We start from the raw sequence: 9,922 nt of genomic DNA on the forward strand, positions 1-9,922 counted from the left end.
CGGACCCTAGAGCTGCTGGTCAGAGGAGACGGACAACTAGTCTGACCCCAGCATCAGGAAGCTTCCTATCACTGTGAAGGCAGTCATCCTTGAAGCAGTTGGTACTTAGATAGATATTCCGCCTCTCAGAACATGGCGATTCCAGCTGTGCCCATTATTCGATCCAGGCCCCGTGAATTTATCACATCCATTTACAAAGCCATAATGTCCTTCGTGCGGCAGTGAGTTCCATAAGTTCATAACGCAGCAGTGTTCCTTTGTCTTCCTACTGAACATAGTGCTGACATCTCATTGGATGAGTCACAAATTAATAGGGCTGTGCAGGGACCCCTCGATCTGCCTCGGGGATTCCCAACCCGCCTCGGCACGAAGCTGAAGCGAACTTCGGGCCAACCGAGGTGACTCAGAGTTTTCTGAGTGCCAGCTGCACAGCCAGTACCCAGAAAACTCTCCTCACTTACCTGGTGCCTCCGCGGATGGCGGAGGCACCAGGTAAGCCCTCCTCCCCCACTTCCCCACTTACCTGCTCCACCAATGGCGGAGGCAGGTAAGGAGACTGGGGTGGGTGAAGAGTGGGGCCACCTCCAAAGCGCCGAGGCTGCCTGAAGCTAATGAGCCAATTGGCTTTGGCTTCAGGCTGCCGCGGACTTTGCCCGAACCACCTTGGATCCAGTTCAGGAGGGTCCGAATCACCTCGATCCACTTCGGATTCGGGGTTCGGGTCCGAGGTGATGCACAGCCCTACAAATTAACCTTGACTCTCCAGTGGTTTTGCAGGGGGAAAGCAATGAATTATGGAGGGGAGAGAGAGAGAGAGAGAATACCTATCCTTGTGGTGGGTATAGCTCATCTCTTCCTTTGGTTGCGTGAGTAACCACCATTTGGGAACTCCTGGTGCTGTAGGATAGCTGGAGTTAAGCAGGTAGTGGCCTCATCATTGCCCAGATGGGAGACCACAGGAACCCTCATGTCAACTGTACTGAGCCCCCAAAAGTAGAGTGGGAGAGAGAACAGGAATTAACAACAATATTAAAACTGACATCTCTCATCCGTCGCTTGATGTGGGCACACATCCATGTCCCTTGCAAATTCGCACACAGCACAATCCCACCAGGATGGCTCCATGGAAATGAATGGGAGACACGCAAGAGCATAGCCATATGTATACGCGGCTCCTGTGCATTTCTGTGCAGCTTGCACAAGAGAACGTTTGTTGGTGCCTGGGATTGTGCTTCCTGGGACATCTCTTTGTGTGTCTTACTCATACTTGCCCCCAAACCTGACCACCTGATGATCGGGATGTATTTGCCTTTTCAACCTCTGTGAGTTGGCTCACCAGTGTAAATGTGCTGAAAATTCCTGGTCTTAATTGCCCCTGTCTTAAAAAGAAAGCTGTAATCAGCCATCTGCACTAACTCCACCATTCTCAGAAATGGGTTGCCCCGAGCCAGGGAAACTAACCGGAACCTTGTCTGCACTGCAGGGAAGCTGAGGGGATATGATGTTAACCACAGAGATGTGTCTAAACCCAGGAGGAATAAACTAAACTCAGAAAACAGATTGGTGTGTTTTTCCTCTGTTTTATTTTGTCCACTTGGTTCTCTGAAAAGCAACAAAGTGGGAGGGCCAACAAACCTGTTTTAGGGCGGTGTAACATTTCCTGTGTTTGCAACAGAAAAGAATTCTTCTAAACCAAATTTCCCACTGGATTTTGGAGTTTGCCCAGGAAATGAGATTGTGCTTCCAGGCTCATCTCTTTGTGTCTTCTCCCTGGATGTGTGTTACACAATTTGCCACAGTTTTTTATAGAATCATAGAATCATAGAATAGCAGAGTTGGAAGGGGCCTACAAGGCCATCGAGTCCAACCCCCTGCTCAGTGCAGGAATCCACCCTAAAGCATCCCTGACAGATGGTTGTCCAGCTGCCTCTTGAAGGCCTCTCGTGTGGGAGAGCCCACCACCTCCCTAGGTAACTGATTCCATTGTCGTACTGCTCTAACAGGAAGTTTTTCCTGATGTCCAGCTGGAATCTGGCTTCCTTTAACTTGAGCCCGTTATTCCGTGTCCTGCACTCTGGGAGGATTGAGAAGAGATCCTGGCCCTCCTCTGTGTGACAACCTTTGAAGTATTTGAAGAGTGCTATCATGTCTCTCCTCCATCTTCTCTTCTCCAGGCTAAACATGCCCAGTTCTTTCAGTCTCTCTTCATAGGGCTTTGTTTCCAGACCCCTGATCATCCTGGTTGCCCTCCTCTGAACACACTCCAGCTTGTCTTTTAATTCCTTCAACCCAATTAGTTCTTCCCCTATTAATCCAGAGCAGCACCGGAGCAGCCTGTGTTGCCCTGAGGCCAAAGCAGATGAGCCCCAAAGCCTCGTGACACCTCGGTCTGATTCAAGGTGGTGCACGGCCACTCCCCCATGCCATGCAGGAAAGCCGGCACAAAGCCCGCCATGAGTCCATTAGACTCACTGGACTCACTTCCCTCTCCCTCCCCACCCTCCATGGCCAACTGCTGCCACCGCTGCCCACCAATGCCACCCACCCACCGCCGCCACCATAGTTTGTGGCCATAGATCTACTAAAAGCAAAGAGCCCCCACAAATACTTTAATTCATGGCCTGGCTCTCAGGAAGAGGACAAATTTGCAGGTAGCTCTCGGTTGGGGATGAGGGGGGGTGGCAAGGGAGGAGTGGAGAGTCAGGAGTCCAATAGACTCCTGGTCAACCTTGCTCCTAGCTTTCCTTGTTCCTTCCACCCAGGAACCTACGAAGCTGACCCACTTCGAGGGGTCTGAATCTTGCCTCGACTTCAGCCCTTGAAGTACCCCAAGTCAAATCGGAGGCTCTGTATGGCCTCTGAGGTGAATCAGTGGTGGGTGTGTCTGTGCACAGCACTAATGTTTCTCTTTCATGGAGCTTATCTGATTTTTTTTGAGGGGGGGGGCGTTAAATCTGGAGAAAATACTTAACATTTTTCTGCCAAGCTCCCTGACACCTCTTTAATTCAGTACCCTATTTATCACTCTACTATCACAGTGACTGCCATATTATTGAATTACTAGTGTAAACCTCATGTCACCATGGGGCTAGTAGTCTGAGAAAACAAAACAACAATTAGCTTAATTGCTCTGATACACAAAAATGCTATCTTCTCAACAGTGAAAACAAAAGAAAAATCAGCAATATCTGTCTGAATGACAAATAAACTGATGAAAACAAACAAACGTGCTTTTTAAAAACCATCATTTAGCATTTCTTTAAATTTCAGATGGAAAACACCTGATCAGACCAGATTCTGTTTGGTGCAAAGGAAATAAACCAGCCCTGAACCACAAAGTAATAGGAGACTGCACAGAGCAATAACAATAATAATTACAACAACAAAAACAACAAACCATGAAACAGGAGGATATAAAATTCTGGCAGGAATGGATTAGACAGACAGACACAATACAGCTGCAAAAAGAATTCTCCAACAACTGGCCATCAAATTCAACCTTATCAAACAACCTACACCGTACTATACATACTCACCTGAAACAATCTTGGAAAATTCAGACATAAAATATACTGGGACAGAACAATTCATACTGACAAAACAATACCTTGCAACTGTCCAGACATAATAGTCATAGACAAAAAAGAGAAAAACACACATACTTCATTGACATAGCAATACCGAATGACAAAAATGTTGTTGAAAAGGAAGAGAAAAAGAGAGAAAAATATACACCACTGTCCATGAAAGTCAAAGGAAAAGGAAAAGGTCACAATTATTCCATTAGTCACAACAGTCACCTGTGTCACATCAAAGAACTAAACAGAAAACCTTCAGAAAATGGGCATACCAAAATACATCCACACCAGTATTCAGAAAGCAGTCATAATTACATGCTCAATTGTCAGGAAATTCCTGAATCTGTAAAAGTCAACATGTCTTGGCAAAGCCCATCATATTTGTCTAGAAAAACCACCATGAGCGAGAAAGAGATTAATAATAATAATAATAATAATAATAATAATAATAATGTTTTGCTATTAAAGCTCAAGCTTTGATTTTTTAAAAAAGTTTCTAAATTTTCTGCACATCACTGTTCAAGCTTCAGTTTAAAACAAAAATGAGCAAAATTGGTCTGGTAGCTCTTGAGTAATAAGCCTTACACCGCCGCATTCGTATATAAGATTCCATGATTAAATATTATTCAAAAGTGGGTTTGACTTTGCAAACAGTTAAACAGATGTGATAAGGTGGATTCCTGTCATGGGCTGTAAGTCTGAGCAGTAGCACCAATACCAACACCAAAAGAAGCAGTGCATTACAGTTGAGTGAGCAACACTGGAGTGTATTGAAGTGCATTATGGAATTATTCCATTTATAGTCAGCAGGTGGTGCTATTGCTGTATTTCATACAGTAAGGAATACTGTGACTAGGTGAATGGCAATACCTGTTGTGCGGTGTGTGTGTGTGTGTGTCCCATAAGTCAGCAACAGTGCGATCAGAGGACTCTGAGCAGCTGTACAGCTATGCTATCTGATTAACTGAGCCTGAAGGATGAAAAGCACTAACCCAAACCTATGAAGCTTCAGGGTGAGGAAAGGAACCTTCACTGTGGGGTTGGGAAGGGTGCTGAATCGTCTACCACACCTTGAGAGGATGAAAGATTTATTTACAATACAGTGCATTGAGTTTGAAGCAAACGGATTATTAAATCTATCCCTGGGAGGTAAGCCACAGAGTGCTGCAGGAATCTGGCTTAGCCCACACATTGCCCCACCCTGGGCTGAAAATGGGGCAGGGCAGGACCCAGACTGGTTTGGTAACTTTATCACACAGCTACTGTGTGGCTGAAAACCACAATGTTTTGGAAGCTTGGGAACAGAACCCCAAAATGGCTGAGCGTACTGGTGAGACAGATCCCCGTCGCTGTGTAACAGTGCTGGAGTGAGCTGCTGGCGAAACCTTTGCCCATAATATTGCCGTCTTGTGAAGCTTCTGCCCTTCTCTGTAAGTCTGTTAACAATTTTTTGCCTGGGACATTATCATTACTATACGACAAGGCCTCCTCCCCACTTCCATTCAGTATCTAATCACCCAAGTTTGCTTTGCTGCACTGCTGCACCTTTACTGATGCACCGTAAAAAAATATTGACAAGACAATCTTTTGTGTGTGTGTGTGTGTGTGTGCAAAAATGTCAACTCTCCTGCAAGCTAATTAAAACAAGTCCTGCGGAATCCGAATGGAGATTTGCAAACGGCTTTGCTGCACCTTATGGTTGACTTTTATTTATTTATTTAGTTAGTTATTTAATTACATTTATATACTGCCCCACAGCCGAAGCTCCCTGGGCGGTTCACAAAAGTTAAAAATGGTAAACATTAAAAAGTACACAAAATTTAAAAGTACACAACAGTATAAAAACAACAGTATCCATTTAAAAACAACAATTGTGGGGTCCATTAAAAACAAACTTAACGTTGTTAAATGCTGTTAAAATGCCTGGGAGAAGAGAAAAGTCTTGACCTGGCGCCTGAAAGATAACAGTGTTGGTGCCAGGCGAGCCTCATCGGGGAGATCATTCCACAGTCGGGGGGGGGGGGGGCACCACCGAGAAGGCCCTCTCTCTTGTTGCCATCCTCCGAGCTTCCCTCAGAGTAGGCACTCGGAGGAGGACCTTAGATGTTGAGCGCAGTGTACGGGTAGGTTCATGTCAGGAGAGGCGTTCCATCAGGTATTGTGGTCTCAAGCCATGTAGGGCTTTATAGGTTAAAACCAGCACCTTGAATTGGGCTCGGAAACGTATAGGCAGCCAATGCAAGCAGGCCAGAATCAGTGTTATATGCTCAAACCTCCCTGTTCCAGCTATCAATCTGGCTGCCGCATTTTGCACAAGCTGCAGCTTCCGGACTGTCTTCAAAGGTTGCCCCATGTAGAGGGCATTGCAGTAATCTAATTTGGAAGTTACCAGAGTATGGACAACTGAAGCTAGGTTATCCCTGTCCAGATAGGGGCGTAGCTGGGCCACCAACCGGAGTTGGTAGAAAGCACTCTGTGCCACCGAAGCCACCTGAGCCTTAAGTGACAGAGATGGTTCTAGGAGAACCCCCAAGCTACGAACCTGCTCCTTCGGGTGGGGGGGGGGAGTGCAACCCCATCCAGAACTGGTTGAATGCCCCCCATCCGATTGCCAGACCTGAGCTACAAGACCGTGCAAGACCACAGCTCTTTCCAAAGGAAGGATTTGGTTTGACTGCACAGTTGCAACCTCTCGTAGACACAGTAGATCTGGCCCAGTTACCTGAACTTTCACACTGTCTTGCCTGGCCTGAGCAGAAGCTGTTTCTCGTCTGTCCCAATTCCGTGATGGGAGAACAGGTGATGAGGTGACGTTTGACGGAAGGAAAACATCGCTGAAAGGGTGGGAGGATAACAGTGCCAGATGCAGCCAAGGGAAACAGGTTGGTTCACTTCAGCAAGAGATGAGCATCGCGTTCCCTCCTAGTCTTTCCAGCCTGACCAGGAACATTTTCTCCTGGGAAATCTGCCCCCATCATCTGCAGATTTGGCCCCGAGAGATGGGCCAAATCCTCACATGATTTGAATGTCAAGCTGCATCTGTCATGCTTTTCAAATCCCAAGTTGAAACTTTGGCCTTCTCACAGTCTCTGCTGTCAAATCCCCTGACAAGAGTAGAAGCAAGCCCTCCGTGACAGAAGTATTTCCTTCACCCTACTAGTGCCGCCATCTTGAAACCCGGAGACATCACTTTTGTTATCTCGAAGAGGGCCAACGGGGGGATCCCATGAGGCACGTTTCTCTCACACGCCCTCGTCACCATAGGGCTGGGGTTAACCCAGTGAAGAACCAGTCGAGAGTCTAATGCAGCAAGAACGCCAGTCCCAACTGATGAACGAACCACTTCCATGGAAAAGTCCCAGCCATAAGTCCCAGCCATTTCAAGGCATTGTGCAGCTTGCTGTGGCATCCCCACCTAGGGTGACCCTATGGGACGGAGGACAGGGCTCTTGTATCTTTAACAGTTCCATAGAAAAGGGAATTTCAGCAGGTGTCCTCTGTATGCATGCAACACCTGGTAAAATTTCCTCTTCATCGCAACAGTTAAAGCTGCAGGAGCTCTACTAGAGTGACCAGCTACAAAAGAGGGCAGGGCTCCAGCAGCTTTAACTGTTGTGATGAAGAGGGAATTTCACCAGGTGCTGCATGCATCCCAAGGACACTTACTGAAATTCCCTTTTCTATGGAACTGTTAAAGATACAGGAGCCCTGTCCTCCTTTCCATAGGGTCACCACAGTTGTGCATTGGGGAGGAGAGGGTGATAGGATGGTTTCTTCCCTACAGCAGTATGTAGGCTGAGATAGCACAAGCGTGTGTTGGACAGAAAGCCATCCCACCACCTCCACCTCGAGAACTTCTTTCTATAAAGGGACTCAGATAGGTAAAGGTGGAGCCAAAGGTATGTTGTTGACAGAAGACCACCCAATTTTCGGGAAGGGACCATTGTTTTGGGATGAATGGATTTTGTTTAATTCATTCTGTGCGTGTCTTGTGGATTGTCGGGTGTCTTTCGCTCCACCATCCGTTCATTGACAAAATTGGTGGGTTCTTTTCCTATTTGGGGTGGGGAGGGGAGAACGCCACTGAAATTTATGTAACTTTTTCTGGCACGTACCATTTTGTGTATCTTCAGAGAGCGCACATAAAAAGGGTGCTACTCAGTGAGACATCAAAGATGTATAAAACATTGTGTGGTGTATTGTGTTTTTTTTTAACGGCGTCTATGAGCTTCATCAGGCAAGCGTTTTATTGCACGCTCGTTGCTGGGCACTCATGGATTTTCACGGGTCCTTCTCATGATGCATCTGCCTCCCACATGCCTCTGGCCCCTTCCAGCCTGACAAAGTCCAACTTATTTTTAAAGACAGACGTTGCCGCTATCTCCTACTGTGTGCAGGAGAAGCCGCGGGATCAAAACGCCCCCCTGAATGGGCCACAGGCACGATGTTTACTTCCTCTTTCAAAAGAGGAAGTAATGAGGGACAAATGCGTGGGCGGAGAAGCGACGGAAGGGAACTGCGATTCCCCCACCGACTCACCCATGAGACGACACTCTATGTTAGCATATTTTCTGGTAACTTCCTTATTTTGTACAATTAAATTTGCATACAATTCTAGACAGAAAAAACCCAGCTCGCAAATCCATGGAATCTGCACAGTCTGGAAGATGCCATTCTGTAGACATCCAAAGTCATTTGAATTCATTCCAGGTTTCCTCTGGCCTCCCTGCTGTGGCTCACTGGTTGATCGTGACACACTTTGCAGGCAAAAGGTCCCAGGTTCAATCTCCAGTTAAAAGAATCAAGTGTCAGGGATTGCAAGGACCATTCTCTGCCTGAGTCTCTGCAGAGGAGATGTGGGTAAAAGGAAATAATTCTCGGCTGGGTGGGCAAGAAGTCCAACCTGGGATGAGGCTGCTTCTAAAGTTCTCTACTGACATGTATGCAACAGTTGGCTTTGAAAAAGCTTGGATAATGCAGTTTGCAAAGCAGGTGCTCTGTAAGGACCAGAGATAAGGTGTAGCCAGAGATGGCAACCTCTTGACCCAGAGAATGTCATCCGTGGGCAGAAATGGTTTCCTGAGCTTTCGTCAGGTCACTGTGTGTTGAGTTGGAAGGAATCACCCACAGCCCGGAACTCAGTCAACCGCGTGTGATGCATTGAAATGCAAGATCGAGTGGCTGAATTATACCAGCAACAGAATGATTGTTCCATCAAGCAGCTCAACTTTGTCAAGTTGCACAGATGCCACAGTCCATGCAAGTCAACCTATGTGTGAAGCATCTTGAGCATGCGTGCATGATACGGGTGGCACTGCCCTGATGCAAGAGCTTTAGGCCATTCAATGAGAGGCTGGGCTAGGAATTGACAGAGGAGGGACCTTTGGGGAAATTAAGAGAGAAAGGGACACTTGGAGAAGAGCCAGGAGAACATAAGAACATAAGAAGTGAAATTCAGAAACTTTCTCCTCTTTGGCCTGGGTGTTTTTTTCAGGAAGATAATTTTGTAAACGGGTGGCTGTTAAGAACATAAGAACATAAGAAGTGCCATGCGGCATCAGACCAAGGGTCCATCTAGTCCAGCACTTGGTTCACACCGTGGCCGACCAGCTATCGGCCAGGGACCAACAGGCAGGACAGGATGCAACAGCACCCTCCCACCCATGTTCCCCAGCAACTGGTGCACACAGGCTTACTGCCTCGAATACTGGAGATAGCACACACCCATCATGGCTAGTAGCCATGGATAGCCTTCTCCTCCAGGAATTCATCCAACCCCCTTTTAAAGCCATCCAAATTGGTGGCCATCACTACATCTTGTGGTAGTGAGTTCCATAATTTAACTCTGCGCTGTGTGAAGAAGGACTTCCTTTGATCTGTCCTGGATCTCCCACCAGTCAGCTTCATGGGATGACCCCTTGGGGTTCTAGTATTTTGAGAGAGGGAGAAAAATGTCTCCCTGTCCACATTCTCCGTGCCCATTCCTGTGGGAGCTGTGGTGAGAATAAGAAGACCTTATGGAGATGCTTGGATAGGGTGACCGTATGGAAAGGAGGACAGGGCTCCTGTATCTTTAACAGTTGTATAAAAAAGGGAATTTCAGCAGGTGTCATTTGTATGCAGGCAGCACCTGGTGAAATTCCCTCTTCATCACAACAGTTAAAGCTGCGGGAGCCCTGCCCTCTTTTATATCCAGTCAGTCTAGTTTAGTTCCTGAGAGAGATTTTTCCAAGCAGGAAGGTGCAGGAACAATAAAATCTAGCTCCTTGGTCAATATTGGTCAGTTAATTTTTCGTTTTGTTTTAAATGTGCAGAGTGATTTAAGCGCATAAGAACATCAGAAG

This window comes from Elgaria multicarinata, chromosome 8 (assembly GCF_023053635.1).
Source record: "Elgaria multicarinata webbii isolate HBS135686 ecotype San Diego chromosome 8, rElgMul1.1.pri, whole genome shotgun sequence".
Lineage (NCBI taxonomy): Eukaryota > Metazoa > Chordata > Lepidosauria > Squamata > Anguidae > Elgaria > Elgaria multicarinata.